We start from the raw sequence: 21,903 nt of genomic DNA on the forward strand, positions 1-21,903 counted from the left end.
AAGGATTATGAACACAATGTGAGTGTAAAGAACGTAACTGAATACAAAGTATTAGGTGCATTCAATATCTTTACTAGGAACATAATCATGATAATGATAAGACTATGGACATACTAATATTGTATCCGGCAATAGATATGACCAAGAAAATCACAACTCCAGTATAGTTGTATCCAAAAGAAGTTTTTCAAAGAAATTAACAAAATATGTAAGAAAAATTTACATACAAAGTGATCAAATCAGAATTTTTTTCTTAACTGTACAGAATATTTTCAATCTAGTATATATGTCGTAAATAAAAGTGTTTATCCAACAACTCCAGATAACTTATAGGATCCAAGTATAATAATGTTTAATCTGTCCAATTTCGATTTCAGTATATATAGCTATCACGAAAACCTCTAAAAAACTGTAGAAGAAAAACTCTGACAAAACGTTTGAAAAGAGACTTCTAGAATACGATAGATGTTAACACAAGATAAATAAATATCATAATTACAATATCATTACATCGTCATATAGTAATAGAAACGAAGGACAGCATAATGTGCACACCAAGTGGGTTAATCGGTTGTTGTTTTTTAAACGTTTTAAAAAATGTTTATTTACTGTCACCACGAGTATCATCCTCAATGATGTTTGGCTTAGTTTTCTATAAAATCTGATTATACGTAGAAGTTTGATCCTCTTAAGTTTTAATTGTTACACCTTGAAAAAGTAAAATTACAAAAATACTGAACTCAGAGGAAAATCAAATCGGAAAGTCCCTAATCATGGCAAAATCAAATGACAAAAAATTTAAAAAACGAATGGACAATAACTGTCATATTCCTGACTTGGTACATTCATTTTCAAATGTAGAAAATGGTGGACTTTTACAATTTACGGTATATAACTGAATTTAGCACCCTTGACTGATTGTATGAATTAAAGGCACAGTCCTGGGGGTAAACCCGTTTCTTCGGATCCAAGGTTTTGCATTTTATTAACATTTAAACAGCCCCTCTATATTTCCTCCTGAACCTATATTTTTCTAAACACACATCAATACATTTTTGTTACCCACCGTTCTGATTTAAAAAAAAAAAAAAAAAAAAAAAATCAAAACATTCAAAATGTTCTTGTCTTTTTGGTAGTTTTATTCAAAACAATCAACAAGATTTTGAAACTAATATTTTACCTCGCAATTCTCAGGAAAGTTTGGCTTACACTGACAGCTAAATATTGTCTAATTATATTAATTTTATATTCAAAAAATATTCAAAACGTTCAACATTGTATTCTAATTGAAATCAAGGGGCACACCTGCTTTCAGTATCAAAATTCTAATAAAAATATTTGTATTACTATTACTTGTTTAACATACACGTCTAAATATAAACTACAAAAAAAGGGAAAACGAATATCAAAGAAGTAATATGTAACACATTATAACTAATTAGAAATACACCCAACAGCAAAATAAAACAAATATAAGAAATATTAATGAAAAACGCAAGGTTTATGAAATTCTATAATTTAATCAATCGCAGGACGAACAACTACATAATGATTGAAATCCTTTTAATATCTTTTTCATTTGAATTTTCATCAATGAAATATAATTTTAAATAAAACAAATTAAATTATGTTATTAAAAAACCAACGGTAAATGAAATGGTTATTAATCAATCAATCGTTATGGCCTAGATTCCTTATAATAGCGTTCTCTTGGAACTTAAAAAAGCAGATGTTTTAAAAAGAAATATTTGCCAAGCTTAATTACAAAAAAATCAAATAAAACCAAGTAAGCTTTAAAAACAGCTGTAAATGACTAAATGTATCTAAGAACGAAAATTGTTATCTATGTCTAACACTAAGTTGGAATTTAAAACCTAATAACATTTGCATACCACTCGACCGAACATGAAAACACACAGATGAAAATAAATTCCGCATGGACCAATGTAGCCAATCAAAAGACACACAGTAAAAATATATGTACAGACATTGACAAAACAGTTCATAATAAAAAGATACTTTGTTCTAAAGTTCAACCTTTTGTTAAACAAGAAACTAGTGCTAATATACCTTTTGATGTAACTAACATTACCTCTGTCTAAGGCCGTGTTCACATTGACCTAAACTCGGTGTTGTGTTAGTGTAACCCCTCCTTTTGCTAAATACTCATTAGAGAATAAATACCATTTGAAACAACAGAAAAGATAGAAATGTAGTGATCCTTAACATCGCAATTCTATTCCTTCGTCTAGTCTGTAAGCAAGCTGATGCAGCCTACGTTTTTAATGCGTAATCGAGACATCTTTAAACTACTGCAAATCATCCAAAATGACTTTCTTAAAGGAGCAACCACTTTACTTCCAAAAAAAAATTGTCAAACTTTGGATTCAGAATATTTGTTCATTCTAATCATCTGTATGACCCGATTTTTTTAATCAAATAGTGTTAAAACTCCCCTTTTTTAAAGTCAAATGGTCGTTCCCTAAATGCTAGAAAAGTTGTTCGAAAATTTGAATTCTGTTCTACGTAATGAACATTTAAATGACATATAGTTTACAAGTGTGAACAAAACTTATGTACAGGTAGCTAAACAAGGTGTATAGATATGAACAAATTTAATGTGAAACTAGTGTACATTACATTAAACTAAATGTAAACATGTTTACTGTACACAGTGTTTGGTGTGAACACGGCCTAATATGCATTGTGTAATGGATGTCAATCACTCCAGATATATATGATTATGACTGTACAATTCTGAATATGAGATGCAATATAAAATGAAGAAATTGTATGATTTTCGAATGAGACAACTGTCAAACCAATTAACGTAGAAGGTGATCATCATAGTACGGACTTCTTAAATGTGCTGAACCCATGCTGCAAAGCAAGCTTTAAAAAAACTACTAAATGACAAATTATACATTTCAAACGGAAAAAATAACAGTCGCATTTATGTAAAACAAAATTAAGAAAAAGAAATATTACACATGTGTCAAGCTGAATAAGATTAATTCAGATCAAAATGTTATTTCAATTCAAAATCGATTTACTAGTTACGCAAACAATACAAGAAAAAAACAAAAATGTATCTGCTTTTTTTTTTATAAAAATTCAACTTTTTTCAAAGTAATAAAATAATTGAGGGGGAAAAAACATTTATACAAACGTGTCGTTTTTCATTTAAAAAAACCCAAAATGAATTCTTACCTGAAGCTTTAATTGTGATACGAAAATCTACATTAATTTGATTGGCATATCCAATATCACAATACGATATTACGGCATTTCGATTGGCTATTCATTATGTCATTGATGCCAAAGGTAAAGGCGATGTACATTTCGTCCATGGCAACGGACATATGTGAATTCTTCAATAATATACAAAACACTTACAAATTTCACCTGATAATCTTCTTTTTTGTCAAATTTATTACATTCTAAAGCAAATGAAAAGTCTTAAAATGTCTTATGTTAAAGTTTGACACCGAAAAGGACATACACGAATGTGCAAAAGAGAGGTCAACATTTCGTAAAATTTTATATCTACACATTGATAGTGTTGATCATAAGAGAAATAGGTTTAACAACTTGTGAAAGTGGGATGTCGCTTGATATCAACTCTTGTTATTTAATTTAGATAGTAATAATAAACTCGCCGAAGACTCGTTTATTATCATATTGAAATTAAAATAATTAGAGTTGATATAAAGCGATATCCCAATCTCACTCGATATGAAACCTATAAATTTAATAAGACTACAAGTACAATTCTACAACAAATCCTCATCTTATGCATTTCGGAATTATTGTTTGTAAATAAAATAAATTCATCACAAATTATTCCAAATACTCTATGTTGAAATACGGGATGCGTGATATGTAAATTATATCTAATGTATAAAATCAAAATAAAAGTCGAAGTAAACATTTAAATTATTGACACAAAACAAGACCAAATTGCAAAGGTAGAATGCAAAAAACACATCAAATAATAGACACACGAGAATTAAAATTATGTACGCTTGCCGAGCATGTCGTCTTAATTTACCAATAACGCTTGACATATTAACAGTGAAAATAGAAAAAATTTATACGAAGTTCAAAAGAATTTATGACCCAAAATTACAAAATGTTTTGTAAAATACATCTGAGGTAATACATGCAATATATACCTATGGTAGACAAAGTTTTGTAACGGAGAAGAGACGTTCCGTTTTGAATTGTCATATGATTTTGGTATTTTTGTTATTTTACTTTTTAATGTATAATTATAATTGACATTGACAATTCATTAAGCTTTGATCTAATACGCTATTGGCATAAACTTTTCAAAAAAAAAATTAAAAAAAAATTGTGATGTAGACGCCAATAGAACAGAAAAAATACAAAAGAACTTGTCGCGCTGGTCATGCTGGTATAAAGTCATGTTTTCCTTAAATAAATTTTACTTTTAACTATTTTATTTGTTGGAATAGACGCACCGTCACTTCAATCCAGTTAACTGCCACCCTCATTCGTTGTAAAGAGATATCTTCTGTATACAGTTTATATCACTTAAACATTTCTCAATGTCTCACGATTTTAGGTAAAAATAAAATTTGCATTGATATGTCACATACAAATAAACTCATAAAATATTCCAGGATTAAATTTTGTATTTGCGCCAGACGCGCGTTCCGTCTACAAAAGACTCATCACTGACGCTCGAATAAAAAAAACCAAATAAAGTACGAAATAGAGTTTTGTCAAATACAGCTCAGGTAATATATTCCTGAGGTAGATCAGCCTTAGTTATTTAAAATATTCAAGTTTTGTTAACAAATGGACCATGATATCATTACCAGATAGAAGATTCTTACCTGCAGAAACAGTAAAAAAGAAGAATGCAAAATAGATCATAATTTGCCTGCGATTATTATCTGTTCTATACGACATGTCTCTCTCAAATCTCTCAAGTAAAGATACGCTTTCTCCTTATTTTATCTAAAACATTATACTGTGCAGATGTGACGACCTAGCGCGATGTTTCCATTTTCGACTTCCTACGCATACAATAAAGTATACATGACGTGTAAATATACTTTTGTGAGTTTTTTAATTAAAAGTACGCGTCAAAAACCTATCCTCAACTTCAGAAACATAATACAGTATTTGTTTTCTAAAATTTGGTAGTCAATCACAAATGCAATTAACTTAATCACTTTGTGGAAATAAAGAACGCGGGATATAAAATTCACGTCTTATTTAAAAAAAAAATATTAAAAAAGAATGAATCAGTGGATTTGAAATGCGTTACAAAGTTTAATTCCTTGTGGATATTTCACAGTCTATGGAAGAAGCGTATCGATAAAAAAAACTTTTCTTATATCACATAGCGATATTGTCTAATATCAATTGTAAATATGAAGACATTCCATGCGGAGAATGTTGTTTTCGGCAACGAAAAATTAAGAAAATACTAACTTTAAAACTTATTGTTCAAATATAAACAACAATTGAGTCTAAATATACATTCAGAAGTTAGTTAAAAGCTAAAGTTTATGTCTGTGTAAAATTTGAAGTGCTGTGTTTTTCTTATATACATAAATAAACAAATGCTATTATTTCTTATATCAATGCGATACTTTTAAAATATCATAGCGGTGTTTTTGTTATATCAATATTAGTACTTATAAGTTTTTAAAATATTAGACTGCTGTACCCATATTTTGACAATTTCACCTATTATGTCTGTTTTGTTCACGCATCGTTGTAAATATGACAGAATTTGATGAGACTGTCATACACGCGAGAGGTTAAGCGCCATAAAACCAGGTTCAATCCACCATTTTCAAAATTTGAAAATGCCAGTACCGAGTCAGAAATATGACAGTTGTTATCCATTCGTTTGGTGTGTTTTATCATTTGATTTTACCATTTGATAAGTGACTTTCTGTTTTGAATTTTCCTCGGAGTTCAGTATTTTTGTGATTTTACTTCTTCGTAGTATTGTATGTAAATAAGCAGTTTTAAGACCACTGCTTAAATTCAAATTGTTTTTGACAACATCTTACAAATTTCTTAATAGGTTTTGGAAGCAAAGATTATCAAATAAGGGTTTAAGAAACAATGTCGTAATCAAATAGCTAAGTATCAAAATGATTGTTCACATATAAAACATTTAGCAAATTTTATAATGAGCGCACCGAAATAATATATATCCAATATGCTCGAAACGCACACATGAAAGACTTTCTTTATTGATAACAATGAAACTAACTTGTGACAAAGATGAATCATACTGTCCTCGTTCAGGTTGGTTCGACGAAATCTGACCTGTACTTTTGAATCTCCTTTTTTATACAAATTAGACCGTTGGTTTTCCTGTTTGAATGGTTTAACACTGGTAACGTTTTTTGTTCCTATATAGCGTGGTGTTCGTTGTGATCCAAGGCTCTGTGCTTAAGGCCCTACTTTGATCTATAATGGTTTACTTTAAACAAATTATTACTTTGATGGAAAGTTGTCTCATTCGAACTCATGCACCATTTTCTTATATCTATAAATCTTTAAAATTTCCCCTTATAAATAACTGCTTTCATGTCCTCCAACTGAACGATCTAAATTTATAAATATAGAAAAGATTTATACACATTTCTAACGTCAAAAGACATTTACATCTTATTTATTTGTGTTCTTAACAAACATTTTTTAGTACTCATTGAAGAAATGAATTTATAACAAGCGATACGGATTGTTATTTTGCACTAAGAAATGTTTGCGTATTCATACGATCGATTACTAAGTAAAAACGAAAGTCAAATCTCTGTGGCAACAATAAATCGGAATGCCCTCACGGTCATCGCGATGTAAAAGAGCGTCCACCCGGCGAGCTTATTATGTTCTTAGAGATATCGATTAACCAACGGGAAAAGTCTTTGATATCCAAAAAGAACTGTTTTCCTTCACAATATTTTGTTTCTATGTTAATAATAAATACATTTTCTGTTTGACAAGATTTTTTATTTTCGTTGTATCTGTAGTTTAATTTATAGTCTGAGGCTACCTTAGTTGGTATCTTCAAGGTTCGGGACATCAACATTTATACATTTTAATTTGTTTGGATTATTTATATTAGCATTTGAATATTCATTGTAATTTTAAGCTGTATTGGATTGGATTGTTTGAATGAATGTTTCTTTTAAGTAATGATATTTTTTTGTCTATTTCGATATTACCAAGGTGGATAGGCTATAGCAGTGTGACCAGTTTATTAGAATCTAATAGGTCGGTAGACTATTTGCAACCGCATCTAAATTTCGCAATTGCATCATCACTTCAAATAGAATCAGTCGGTCAAACCATGTGATTGAAAACAATAGACTGAACAGGTTGTTAACACTTTCAACTATCAATAGGGTCAAGCAACATTTTCGAAATGAAAAGTTCACGTCAGCGTTAATTTTGTTACAGTTATGAAATTTTAGTGATATTGATCCTAAAACATTAAACCGGTCATGATCTAAGTTTGTGAATTATGTTTGCAGTTTTCTTGACATGCATTGTGACGTGTCATCGTATTCATTTTATATTAGAAAACTATAGCAGTTATATTAGAAAAGTATCGCATGAATAAATTTTTGATATTAAAAAATCTTCGCTATGATATAAGACAAATATCGCATTGATATAATAAAATATAGCAGTATCTTTGACTTATAGGTGATTTTGGCTTAGCAAACAATTGAATTCATCTCAACTGCATTCCCCTGAATTTGCTACATGATATTTATAGAATGTGTACATCTAAAAATAATTACATTAGATCTATGTTTCATTATAAAACTTTATTCTGATTGGCTAACTGCACATCACGTGTTATTCCGTAAGCAGTTGCATTGCTCAATACAACTTTTCATTTATGATAACACGTGGTCCAACAATAAAGTGCACAGGTGAATTAAATAAAAAAATATATAAAAATCGTGTTTTCATGGTTATAGCTAAAAAATGTAAATATAAGTATTGAATGCTTCTTTTTGTAACTTTATAGGGTTGTAAAAGCGTTGACCGTGCGCACATTTTTAGTATGAAGCGCTTCCGCACTTCATACAAAGTGTACTTCAATCAACGCTTTTACACCTAAATAAATTTACAAAAAGAAGCATTCAATTCTTAAATGATAAATCGTGCATTTATGTTTCATTTATTCAACAATTCAATTTTCTCGTTAAATACACCTTGCTTGTTATTACATAAAATAATTCATGGAAATTATACACCAGACGTATGTCGTGTTAAATGTCACCCTGTTTTAAGAATAGAGTCATTACTTTATGCCGAGAAATCTGCCTTTCTTCGTACAAATGCTAAAAAGAAAAAAACTTTAACAAATTATTATTTTGTCAAACTAATGATATGAATAAGTTAATTACCTTAAGAACGTTGACTAATATTAAAATCTATAACATTTGTTTTTCATTATCTATTATGGTAATGAGGATAAGGATAACGACATTATCACAGTAAGATATAGACAGAAGACGTAAGGGTACACACTTAATAGCTTTACTGTAACATCTGCTGTCTAGGAAATTACAATGAAGAGGAGTAATTCATAATTAATGAATTTGCAACGTTTATAATAATTTTTAATGTCACATCTTGGTAAATTTTTACATCTACACAAACAACAACTGATGTCTAAGACACTGGAATGAAGAAGAGAACAAGGGATTCATTTATTTTCGTGGGTACCAACTTTATTGAATGAGGAATAAATGTGTTTTGGTGGATAATTGATTTCGTACTTTTGCCAAAGTCTGCATACAAAAATAATACATTTTTTTACTTCGTCGAACGTTCACCCCGGGGTCAACTTATAACCACACGAAATCAACGAAAATTGGTATTCCACGAATAATAATGAATCCACAGAAATGCATTATCAATGAACGTGCATCGTTAAAATTAATTTATAAATGTCCATCTTGGTAAATCTTCACATCTACACAAACCACAAACAATAAACAAAATTAAATAATTGAAATATCTTGATTTGATGAAGACATGTCGTATAGAGCAGACAACAATCTAGATTTAGATGTTAGTTATAATTTTGGTCATTTTTATTTGGTTAGCTCTTCTATCGTTTTATTAGATTGGGATTTTTTACATTTTGGCCACAAGCATCACTGAAAAGACGTTTATTGTCCGAATGCGTACTTGGCACATACTAATTGGTATCGTTAATGTTATTCTTTAAAAATTTAATATTTATTGTATCTCTCCTTCATGAGATTATTAGGGATGTTATTACTATAAAACCATTCTTTACATGAAGAAAATGCCTGTACCAAGTCAGGAATATGAAAGTTGGTATCCATTCATTCGATGCGTTTAACCCTAACCCTGACCCTAACCCTAACCCTAACCAAAAGAAAAAAAAAACTTTCAGTCAAATATTGCATCAGGAGTTTGTTCGTACTAAGTTTTTTCACGAACTTCTCAAAAATCTGAGTTTTGGAGGGATGGGGGGTCGGGTTATGGATTTTGGTACTTTTCATAGTCGATCTTTTCAATATTTCAACATGATCCTATGCTTTGATCGGCTTGCCGTTAACGCATTGGCCCCAATTGGGATAGTACTTTTTGATAATTAAGCCCGTGGTGAAGACCGCAAGTCTTTATCTATTGTAGATTGGGAGTTGGGGTTAATTTCGGGTTTAGGCTTTACTCTCGCACAACGTTTCTTCAGTGAGGTCGGAAAGTGAGGCCGTACACTTCAGTGATACCGATAAGTTTTCATCCGGTAGATTGCCTTTCCATCTTTTAGAAACAGTTAACTTCATGAAAATATCTCTATTAAAATCCATTCTACATCTGTTTGAAGATTGAAGTCAAAGGCACTCTTCATACTCTGTACTTAGAAATATTTTTGAAATTTCTGACTCATGCGCAGTCACAAAAAAGCGCAGACATGCGCAGAAGTGAAAAAGGGCACCTCACTAACCCTCGTCAAAGTACACTACCCTGTCCCAATCCTGACCCTAACCCCTAACCTCAACCCTAACCCTAACCCTAACCTTAACCCTAACCCTAACCCTAACCCTGACCCTAACCTTAACCCTAATCCTAACCTTAACCCTAACCTTAACCCTGACCCTAACCCAAACACTAACCCTAAACCAAACCCAAAATGTGTTAAAATTGTTGTTTTGGAGGCCTTACTCCATCTCTGAGGGTAAGTCTAAGAGGGTAACCGATTGGATTTTCGTATTAAGTTTTTTCACGAACTTCTCAAAAATCAGGATTTTGGAGGGATGGGGGTCGGGTTATGGATTTTGGTACTTTTCATAGTCGATCTTTTCAATATTTCAACATGCTTCTATGCTTTGATCGGCTTGCCATTAACAAATCGGCCCCAGTAGGGATAGTACTTTTTGAAAATTAAGCCCGTGGTGAAGACCGCAAGTCTTTATCTATTGTAGGTTGGAAGTTGGGGTTAATTTCGGGGTTAGGCTTTACTCTCGCACAAATGTTTCTTCAGTGAGGTCGGAAAGTGCGGCCGTACACTTCAGTGATACCAATAAGTTTTCATCCTCTAGATTGCCTTTCCATCTTTTAGAAACAGTTAACTTCATGAAAATATCTCTATTCAAATCCATTCTACATCTGTTTGAAGATTGAAGTCAAAGGCACTCTTCATACTCTGTACTTTTTTGGAAATTTATGACGCATGCGCAGTCACAAAAAAGGGCACACATGCGCAGAAGGGACAATGGGCACCTCACTAACCCTCGTCAAAGTACACTACCCTAACCCTAACCCTAACCCTAACCCTAACCCCTGGATGTATAAGTATATGTATCTAAACACACCAAAAGATAAAGGCATTGCACAATGAAACATAACAACACAAAACTTATCATAGAAGAATAACACAATGACGGGAGGTATAAGTACAGAGTCACGTCAAATAAATATCACCATAATCAGACTAAACAGTAAAAGATTCATTAATAAAGACAAATAAAAGAATACTATAACACGTTATTGCGATGATAAACAACGTCAGGACGCAGAATCTATACTTCAAGACCATAAAGTATTATTTGTTTTCATACAGAATATTTCAGTCTAAAAATGATGGGGAGGATGCCATTTAATAATATATTCATCATTAAGAAAGATACATTACTGGAAATGTCCTCTACGGATTAGAGTGCAACCTTTGCGGATTAGTATACGTCGGTGAAACGAAAGGAAGGCAAAACAAACGTATGTGCGGTCATAGATCAGACATTAACCTCAATGCTAACGACATTCTATACCAGCATTTCAATCAGCCCGATCATTCCATCGTTTCTATGACAGTTCGCATTATCGAAAAGATATACCATAGCTCTAACAATCCTAATCTTTCAACGACTCTCCGTAGACAAAAAGAAGACTACTGGATTAGACAATTGGGAACTGCAACACCGTATGGCTGCAATGACAAAATTGATGGTATAGGTAGTCTATCTAGTCCTTCGTGTAACTCGGTGAATGTGATGAATATTTTCAACTCGACTCTACGACGTAGACGCAGTCATGGTCATCGTCATTATACATCAGCTGGGCCGTAACTGGACCTTTTATTTTAGTGAGGCAAACTAATTTTTGCGAGAGTATGAAATGAATGGTGCAAAATCATGCATTCTAGGCATTTCAAGTGAGCTTGACAATGTTTTAAATTTTGACTCTTTTTATATCAATTTTTCATATTTAGAAAAATTTACTAACACTAAATTTTTAACAATTTTATTCAAATTTAAATGTCAGATAAACATTAAAATATTAATTTGAGTCTGTCGCCAGAACTTCGAACAAACATCGCTTCAGTAGAGTTTGCCAATTTTTCTATGGCCGGTTTCGTCAAATCGTTTTAGAATATTTTGTCTGCTGACATCCTTATCGCTATGAACATTGAGCATGGCAAGACAGCACAATCTCTCGCCACTCATGCATGCCCTTTCCCAAGTTTTCAATCGTTTCAGGGCAGACTGTGTTTTTAGCGTTAGCACACTATCATCAACATAATGATCGACGTCTTCTTCTGATTTCTTCTCCATTAGCAATTCGGTAGCAGCATGCATCGGTAGTAACATTAGTTGTTAATGTCTGTGTCATTTTGGTCTTTTGTGGATAGTTGTCTCATTGGCAATCATACCACATCTTCTTTTTTATAGTGTCGGGAAAAAAGGAATTTAGCTTTCCTGTTAGCACCATCATACTGTCGATTTTACAAAATATTAAACTCGCTTTTATGCTGACAAAGAGTAACCAAACTAAGGATAGAATGAGATAAGATACATGAATATAATTATATCTGGAGTTAATTTACTTGTATGATATGGGTACAGGGGGAATTGGAATGGAGTTTTCGCCGTTTACATGTAGGTCCGTGATTTCAAATTATTTCTGGAAATAGTGTCCGATTCCGAAAACCCGAATATAAAAACACGATATTCCGTAATCCCGAATAAGTAAAGACAAAATCCCGTTTTAAAGGTACTACCGTTCCTCAATAATGTCAAATTGGAATACGGGATGTTCTTTCAATTTTTAAGATTAAAGAAACATTGATAAAAATTAATCCATGCATGTTTCATATTATTTATATTTTGTTTATCTGTAAACAGAGAACAAGTAAAGTTGGTGAAATGGAGAAAGGAATATGCAGACAGGACTGTCCCCTTGCGATGCCCAGTACTTGATTTGTCAGTTTACTTATTGTTTTTGGATTAGTTCCAATGAAGTTATATTCAATACTCAGATTCTGTTACAAACAGCATTAGTTTACTAGAATTGTTCCTTATTTACCTTCAGTATCGCTTTTATTTTTTTCTTCAAGAGCCTGTTTTTTAATTAGAGATCGCGCCACAATGTTTATTGTTACTAGGTTGGTGTAATCGAGAGACATCAGCCGTTTGGATGCTGAGTTATATCCAGAAATAATAATTTAAAAGGAATGATGACAAGTTATGGAAATTAAGGTTGAGACAGAACAACAAATGACAATTATATTTCATATTTAATTACCATAAAAAAAATCACTGTCGAAATTTTAGTGAGGCAATTGCCTCACTTGCCTCATTGGTAGTTACGGCCTTGCGATCACCTTCTCTGCATGATGTCTCTATTAATGACTTGCTGTCATTCATACAAAAGCCGTTAGGTATTCATCACATTCGCACGAAACTTTATTCATTACCCCTTTCAAAACTTCATTCTCTGTTCAATTTATGTTTGGAATCCACTGTTACAAACCCTCATTCAAACCAATACAAACTTCAAGCTATAATTTCGGATATTGCAAGTCCAGTACGCATTGGAAAAGATGAAAAAGAGAAAAGATCTTTTCTAAATCTTTCCTTTGCCAACAAAGGTCTCGATGGCGTCAACCTAGGCAATATCCTTCATCATAAATTAGTTCAATCGAAAATACCTCCTTATTTCAAAGACCAGTCTGTACCTTTAATTTCTTATACCTATACCAAACCTATTGCAACTAAAATTTTCAATTACAAACGAGCAGAATCTCGATATTGACGACTTCAAGTCTAAACCTCCTGATTGCACTTGTGCTAGTTCCCAATTCATATATAATCCTGCTGGCCACGTTATTACCGGTGACCTTAACATTGTTAATAACACTTCTCTACGAAATGTGTTAACGAAAGGTCCGAAATATCGTGAGCCTAAATCCATCAATTGGAAATACAACTTTAAAATTTTGATGGACTCAGTCGATGATTATGCCAGGCAATGGGCTAAACGTGAAAAGGAAGACGTAGACACTCTATCCGAATGGATTAAGGCAGTGAGGTCGTTAATACAAATCAGAATTAAGAAACTGAATGGGTCCATTAATGCCCATGCTACGTCAATCTTTAAAGACCCAAATGTTGCTCAACACTTATCCAACCTCCATGATAAATATGTTGTTGTCCCCGCAGACAAAGCCCCAAATAACATCGTTTTTGTCTGTAAAAGTCACTACATTAATTGCTTGATAAACGAATTAGGTATAGACAATTCACTTGGAAACTCAACATATACCCTCACGACACTGACTAAAGAGGAAATCCTGGATAATCATAGGTCTGTTCTTTGTTCCTTTGGTATTTCAACCAAAGATGAAGACCTGGATCTTCCATCACTGTATTGGATACCTAAACTACATAAGTGTCCTTACAAACAACGGTATATTGCTGGGTCTTCCAAGTGCTCCACGAAACCTCTTTCTAAATTATTAACATCTATTTTATCAGCAATCAAAGACGGGCATACAATCTAACTCTCTTTCATCTTGTAACAGTATTAAAACATTTGACTTTTCTACTCTTTACACAAGTATTCCACATTCCAAACTAAAAGACAAATTGAAAGAGTTGGTATTACTTTGCTTCATAAAAAAGAATGGCCAACGTAGATACAAGTATCTTGTCTTAGGGAGGGATAAATCATACTTTGTAAAGAATCACTCTGATTCAAACAAAAAATTCTCTGAAACCGATATTATCAAGATGCTTGATTTCTTGATTGACAACATTTTTGTAACGTTCGGAGGACGTGTTTTTCAACAGACTGTCGGCATCCCAATGGAAACAAACTGTGCCCCTCTACTTGCCGACTTGTTTCTTTATTATTATGAGGCTGACTTCATGCAGGAACTTCTAAGGAAGAAAGATAAGGAGTTAGCAATACCCTTTAACTCTACTTTCCGCTATATAGATGACGTTCTTTCACTTAACAATTCAAAATTTGGTGACTATGTGGAACGCATCTATCCCATCGAATTGGAGATAAAGGATACTACAGATACAGTTAAGTCGGCTTCATATCTTGACTTACATCTAGAAATTGACAATGAGGGTCGGTTGAAAACAAAACTTTACGACAAAAGAGGTGATTTCAGCTTTCCAATTGTGAACTTTCCATTTCTAAGTAGCAACATTCCAGCAGCACCTGCATACGGGGTATATATCTCCCAATTGATACGATATTCCCGTGCTTGCATTTCCTATCATGATTTTCTTGATAGAGGGTTACTGCTCACAAGGAAGCTATTAAACCAAGAGTTCTAAATGGTGAAGTTGAAATCATCCCTTCGTAAATTTTACGGACGCCATCACGAGTTGGTTGACCGTTATGGAATAACCGTTTCACAAATGATATCGGATATGTTCCTTACGTCGTAACTACAATCCCCTTCCCTTTCATGAATGTGACCTACCGAATTAGACTATTTACCGGATTTGTAATCACATAAGCAACACGACGGGTGCCACATGTGGAGCAGGATCTGCTTACCCTTCCGGAGCACCTGCGATCACCCCTAGTTTTTGGTGGGGTTCGTGTTGTTTATTCTTTAGTTATGTCATGTGTACTATTGTTTTTCTGTTTGTCTTTTTCATTTTTAGCCATGGCGTTGTCAGTTTGTTTTAGATTTATGAGTTTGACTGTCCCTTTGGTATCTTTCGTCCCTCTTTTACTGGTTCGTATAGGGACAGGACTGGAAAGTAGATACCCAATAGTCGAGCTTACAGCGGTTGGACTGTTTCCACGCACTACTTGGTCTTTAACTATGCTCCAGTAAAAAGTAACTGAAATTAATAAGGCTATATGTCAAATTGCTCTACTTCCATGACTGGCTGTCCTTATTGTAAACCACGTAAATTTTGAAAATTCTGCGTCATTCTTATGGTGTGAGTCTCAGACGGTGTAGCAATGGTTGCTACAATTTAAACATTGATATGAATTAATTCTCTTTCTTTTAGACTTTAATTAAGACTAAATGAGGTTTTGTAAATATTTCTCAACTTTTTTGTAAAACTTCCAAATGTAGCTAAACTCGGTATATTCAGTTTCGGGTCCGTCTTTCACAGTGTCCAATTAACTGCTTGTTCTTCGATTCAAAAATAAGCACTGCGCTCCCTCACCAACGAATATGAGTGCATCTGTACATGTATTCTAGTAAAACGCCTGTACTTTATGCGCTTTAAAATAAAACAGTGGTAGCGGTTTTAAACATAGAAGTTTCTGTGTCTAATTTTTGTTTCCGGTGGTTCGGCTTCAATGATGTTTATTTGGACATGACATTTTTTGCTAATGACGATTTATATATTATTTTTCCGGTGGCAAAACGTACATGTACTCTTGGGTTTTCAATCGACTACTTTGTGTTTCCCTAAACAATAAAAGAATAACCTCTTTTCTTTTATAATGACGACTCTTTTATAATGATCTGTGATCATCTTTTCGTTTGTTTGGTTTTTACGATAATTGTAGTATTAGGTTGAGTACTTAGTATTGAGATAAGTAGTCCACATTTCGTTATGATTGATGCTTTATTTCTTTTAATATAATTTCTATTTAGACCATGGAATAATAAGTCAAATGTAGCTGGGGAAGAAAATGACAAATTGGAGAGAGAAAACACTTTATAAATCAAAGTCCGTAACTTCAGAACGATTCATCAAAAACAAAATATTTTGGAAGTGTGAGGACAGTGCAAATACACAATAAAATGTATGGAAACATCAAAACATTCCTCAAGACCATGACAAAAGATGAAAAAATTGTTAATCCCAGAGAACATGTAACATATAATCCATATAATAATATATTTGGTCTAGCAGGATGCCATTCCTTGAGAGATTGTACTTTTCTACCTTAATAATGAAATGTGATTTACATATGTTATACTACATATCACATCATGTCCTAGTATGATTTCCATGTATTTTATCGACTTTTATCGACTGCTGTAAATTTCAGGAGCGCATAATTAAAAAGCGCATGTACATGATGTAAGTCAGTGAACATCATTGAACATGAACAATTAAGCTGGTTTTAGACAATACAAAAGTACAGAAGACCAGATTACACATCTATCTCAGGTGCGAAGATACCTTCCAATCTAGAAAAGTAACGTTGGCTGTATTCGTAGATCTACACATACTATTTGATAATTAGGTATGGAAAGATGGATTTCTTGCAAAAAATGCTTAGATATGGCATATTAAATGGAGGAATGTACAAATGGACCAAATCATACTTGTACAATAGAAGAGCCAGAGTACTGTTAGATGGGTAATGTGGACAAAACGTACTTTTTCAAATAAGGGGTTCCTCAAGGATGAGTAATACCACCAATTATATTCATACTCTTTATGAACGACTTAGTACAAGAGCTAACAAAAGGGGTACAATAAGCACTTTATGTAGAAGATCTTGTTCACTAGTGCTCCGAAGAGTTCGCAACTACAGCTAAATTCAGAATACAAACAGCTTTAGATATGATACTAGTAGTCACATAGGCTAACTAAGCAGTGGTGTGTAACCATCAAAAAGGGGGGGGGAACAGTTGGAACACTCTTTACACTCTCTCCATAAACCCAATCTGTCAGATTGATTGTGGATGACACTCCACGTCGAATGGAATACCAACAAAGTGAACAAACATATCTTTGGGATACATTTGCCAAACGAATGACGTGGATGCATCATATAACACCAGCTGAAGCTAAGGCTAGGAACAAAGAAATGTACGCCAGCATCTTGAATACGGATCTAGTTCATGGATGACGGCAGCCAATTGTCATCATCAGACCATGGATACAGTTCATAATCGGGCACTATGTATTATCATATCTGCTATGAAATCAAAACCAGTAATAGTATGGAGGACAAACATACCACCATTAAGTAAGGGAAGCTGTTGTGTAGTGGTTATCGCATCGGACTACTAACACAAATGTTCCTGGTTCTATTCATATTATGAGGTGAAATTTTCAGAGACTGAATTTTTGGTTCTCCCTTGACACATGGCCATTTGCGAGTATGACTTGTTTTTATTAGTTGTTAGTGGCTTTGAACTAGCTGTCAGTAACTGCGAGTCCTCCATGTGTATCCATCTCATGAGTTTAGCTTTTTTGAACAGATTTTTATGTTCTGTTACACCAGTGTCCCTGTTTAGGGGAGAGTTGGGATCCCGCTCACATGTTTAATCCCGCCACATTATGTATGTATGTGCCTGTCCCATGTCAGGAGCCTGTGATTCAGTGGTTGTCGTTTGTTTATTTGTTACATATTTGTTTGTTGTTCATTTCTTGTACTTAAATTAGGCCGTTAGTTTTCTCGTTTGAAATGTTTTACCAACTGGGGCCCAAAAAGTACCCATTCTAGTTTAAACTCCGCTATGGGTACCAGAGAAGTGTGCGAGGGTGAAAGTTCAGCTTTTGATGTACGGATATTTTTGGCACCCCGAGTGAGAATCAAACTCGGGACCTTCAGCACTGTAGCTATCGGACTTAACCACTAGATCGAGAAATCAAACATGTCTTAACATTTGGTTGAGGCAAACTTAAGTTAGAGAAGGAAAAGTTCGGAGCTTTTTTTCATTTGTAAACGGGCATAGCTCTAGAAGAGTCAGTGACCTCAACAAAATTCAAACTTGATCTGTGTTTTGTGGTAAAAACATCGTTAAGAACAATTAACTACGGCAAACTAAAGTTAGAGAACAGAAACTATTTTTTCCATTTGTAAAGGGCATAATAGTAAAATTAACAACACCAACAGTCTATGTGCTTATCAAACAAAGGACACCACAGGCACTCGTCTCAGAATTTTTTCCCCTATATACCTTTATATAACACAAGGTACTTAACTCGCGATTTTGAAAAATGTCATACGCTGACGAAATTCCGTTAAAAATGCCGTGTTTCGGCTGTCAACCCCACTAAAACTTGTTATGCCGTAAATCTAAATTGATTTATCTTCACAATGGTGTATAACATGCCTACTGTTGTTGTCGGAATCATCCATAGCAATCCTACCCAAGTATGTCAATTGTAATTATTTCGACAACCTACACAAAATTGGTGTCTCGCAGTAAATGATTAATTATAAAAATTGTTTCAAAAAAAACTGTTATAGTTTTCGTTTGAAAAGAACTTACAAGTTACAAATTTTCCCATGACGTCAATGTCATGCAGACTCTCTCTTGACTTTACGTATGAAATGAAACAAGATCAGATAACTCCGAGAATCATTTAGACTTTCCCATAGAATTGACCAATCGGAAACTGAGATATACAAGGAGACGTGACGCGTTTATTGCCAATTCTTCAGCGGTTTGGATAATTATTACGATTAACATACTTTGGTAGGATTGCAACGGATGATTCTGACAACAAATGTAGGCATTTTATATACCATTGTAAAGATAAATCAATTTAGATTTACGATATAACAAGTTTTAGTGGGGTTGGCAGCCTGTAAAGCGGCATATAACGGAACTTCGTCACCACCTGACATTTTTCTAAGATGCAAGTTAAGTACCTTGTGTTACATTAAGGTATATATATGGGAAATTTTTTTCTGAGACAAGTGCCTGTGAAGGACACAGATGGATTCATGACAAGATCTTACATTGGATTTTCTTACCCCAGGAGTAGATTACCTTAGCCGTATTTGGCACAACTTTTGGGAATTTCGGGTCCTCAATGCTCTTCAACTTTGTATTTGTTTGGCTTTTTAACTATTTTGATCTCAGCGTCACTGATGAGTCTTATGTAGACGAAACGCGCGTCTGGCGTATAAAATTATAATCCTGGTACTTTTGATAACTATTTATTGAACATTCTTGCTGCTTACAATTATCTCCATCTATAATTAACTTGGCCCAGTAGTTTCAGAGGAGAATATTTTGTAAAAAATTACAAAAGATGTTAAAAATTGACCATTTTGGTCATTTGACTTATTTGTAGATCTTACTTTGCTGTACGTTATTGCGGTTTACAGTTTATTTGTAGATCTTGCATTGCTGTACGTTAATGCTGTTTACAGTTTATCTCTTTCTATAATCTATAATACTAAAATTACGATGTCCAATTTGTCAGCCGTCATCACGTAAAAACGACGAATCACAGAATTCAACTTTATATATAACTAATATAGTACAAAGGTGTAGATTAAAAATTACACCACTCCAGGCCCTTTTGTTTTCCACGTAATTAATATTGCCAATAATTAAGAAGTTCCGGGTCGAGTCCGCTTCCGATACCAATAGTATATTCACCTGTTACCTATTACCTTATCTGTACGTTCCGCATCTGACAGGCGCACAACCAACCGTTGTATTCAGGATTAATATGCTATATACACGGGTCATAACCACAGGGTTGACACTACTAAATTGTCAAATTGTTACCTATAGCTATTGTAGTATTTTAATCAGTAAGACTTTCTAAGATAACAATACGAATACTAAAAATCTGGACTAAAAATAAGGCGTATAGGTACAGTTTTCAATTTGTTAGTGGGCATGACGTAAAACATCGAAGCAAAGAATTCAACTTTATTTATAACTTATATAGGACAATGCTGTTGATTAAAAAATACTCCATTCCAGGACATTTTGTTTTCCAAATAATTAATATTATTGTTTCAGTTCCGACGGGTTCAAACAGAAAGACTTGAAAGCAGAGAAAAACTGTGTATCTTATAATCGGCATGACTTTATCAGATGACAATACTAATACTAAAATAAGGCTTGCGCATAGTTATATACTTTAATTCAGTCACGGACCCGTGATATCACGGGTGTGTTCTAGTATTATTGAAGATAACCAAAACCTCAAAAATTAAAATTACCAAATTCAGGGGTAGCAACCCAACAATGGGTTGCCCAATTGGTCTAAAATTTCAGGGCAGATAGATCTTTACTTAAAGAACAACTTAACCCTGTGTCAGACTTGCTCTAATAAAATCAACGGTACCAATTTTGTTGCACCAGATGCGCATTTCGACAATATATGTCTCTTCAGTGATGCTCGTGGCCAAAATATTTGAAATCCAAAGCTTATATAAAAGATGAAGAGCTATAATCCAAAAGGTCAAAAAAGTATAGCCAAATTCGTGAAAGGAATCAGAGCTTTGCATGAGGGAGATACATTCCTTAATTTATAATAATTTCTAATATTTTGTAACAGCAAATTTTAATAACACAAAAAATCCGTATTTTCATGCCAGTACCGAAGTACTGGCTACTGGGCTGGTGATACCCTCGGGGACTAATAGTCCACCAGCAGAGGCATCGACCCAGTGGTAGTAATAAAATCAACGGTACCAATTTTGTTGCACCAGATGCGCATTTCGACAATATATGTCTCTTCAGTGATGCTCGTGGCCAAAATATTTGAAATCCAAAGCTTATATAAAAGATGAAGAGCTATAATCCAAAAGGTCAAAAAAGTATAGCCAAATTCGTGAAAGGAATCAGAGCTTTGCATGAGGGAGATACATTCCTTAATTTATAATAATTTCTAATATTTTGTAACAGCAAATTTTAATAACACAAAAAATCCGTATTTTCATGCCAGTACCGAAGTACTGGCTACTGGGCTGGTGATACCCTCGGGGACTAATAGTCCACCAGCAGAGGCATCGACCCAGTGGTAGTAATAAAATCAACGGTACCAATTTTGTTGCACCAGATGCGCATTTCGACAATATATGTCTCTTCAGTGATGCTCGTGGCCAAAATATTTGAAATCCAAAGCTTATATAAAAGATGAAGAGCTATAATCCAAAAGGTCAAAAAAGTATAGCCAAATTCGTGAAAGGAATCAGAGCTTTGCATGAGGGAGATACATTCCTTAATTTATAATAATTTCTAATATTTTGTAACAGCAAATTTTAATAACACAAAAAATCCGTATTTTCATGCCAGTACCGAAGTACTGGCTACTGGGCTGGTGATACCCTCGGGGACTAATAGTCCACCAGCAGAGGCATCGACCCAGTGGTAGTAATAAAATCAACGGTACCAATTTTGTTGCACCAGATGCGCATTTCGACAATATATGT

General features: G+C 33.6%; 1 protein-coding gene across 1 annotated transcript in view; it reads left to right on the forward strand.

The window, feature by feature from the left end:
- LOC143062138 (rabenosyn-5-like) overlaps positions 1-21,903 on the forward strand; it is a 215,860-nt gene that overhangs the window by 136,444 nt on the left and 57,513 nt on the right. The window lies entirely within an intron of this gene.

The sequence above is a fragment of the Mytilus galloprovincialis genome, chromosome 1 (genome assembly GCF_965363235.1).
Source record: "Mytilus galloprovincialis chromosome 1, xbMytGall1.hap1.1, whole genome shotgun sequence".
In the NCBI taxonomy this organism is placed as follows: domain Eukaryota; kingdom Metazoa; phylum Mollusca; class Bivalvia; order Mytilida; family Mytilidae; genus Mytilus; species Mytilus galloprovincialis.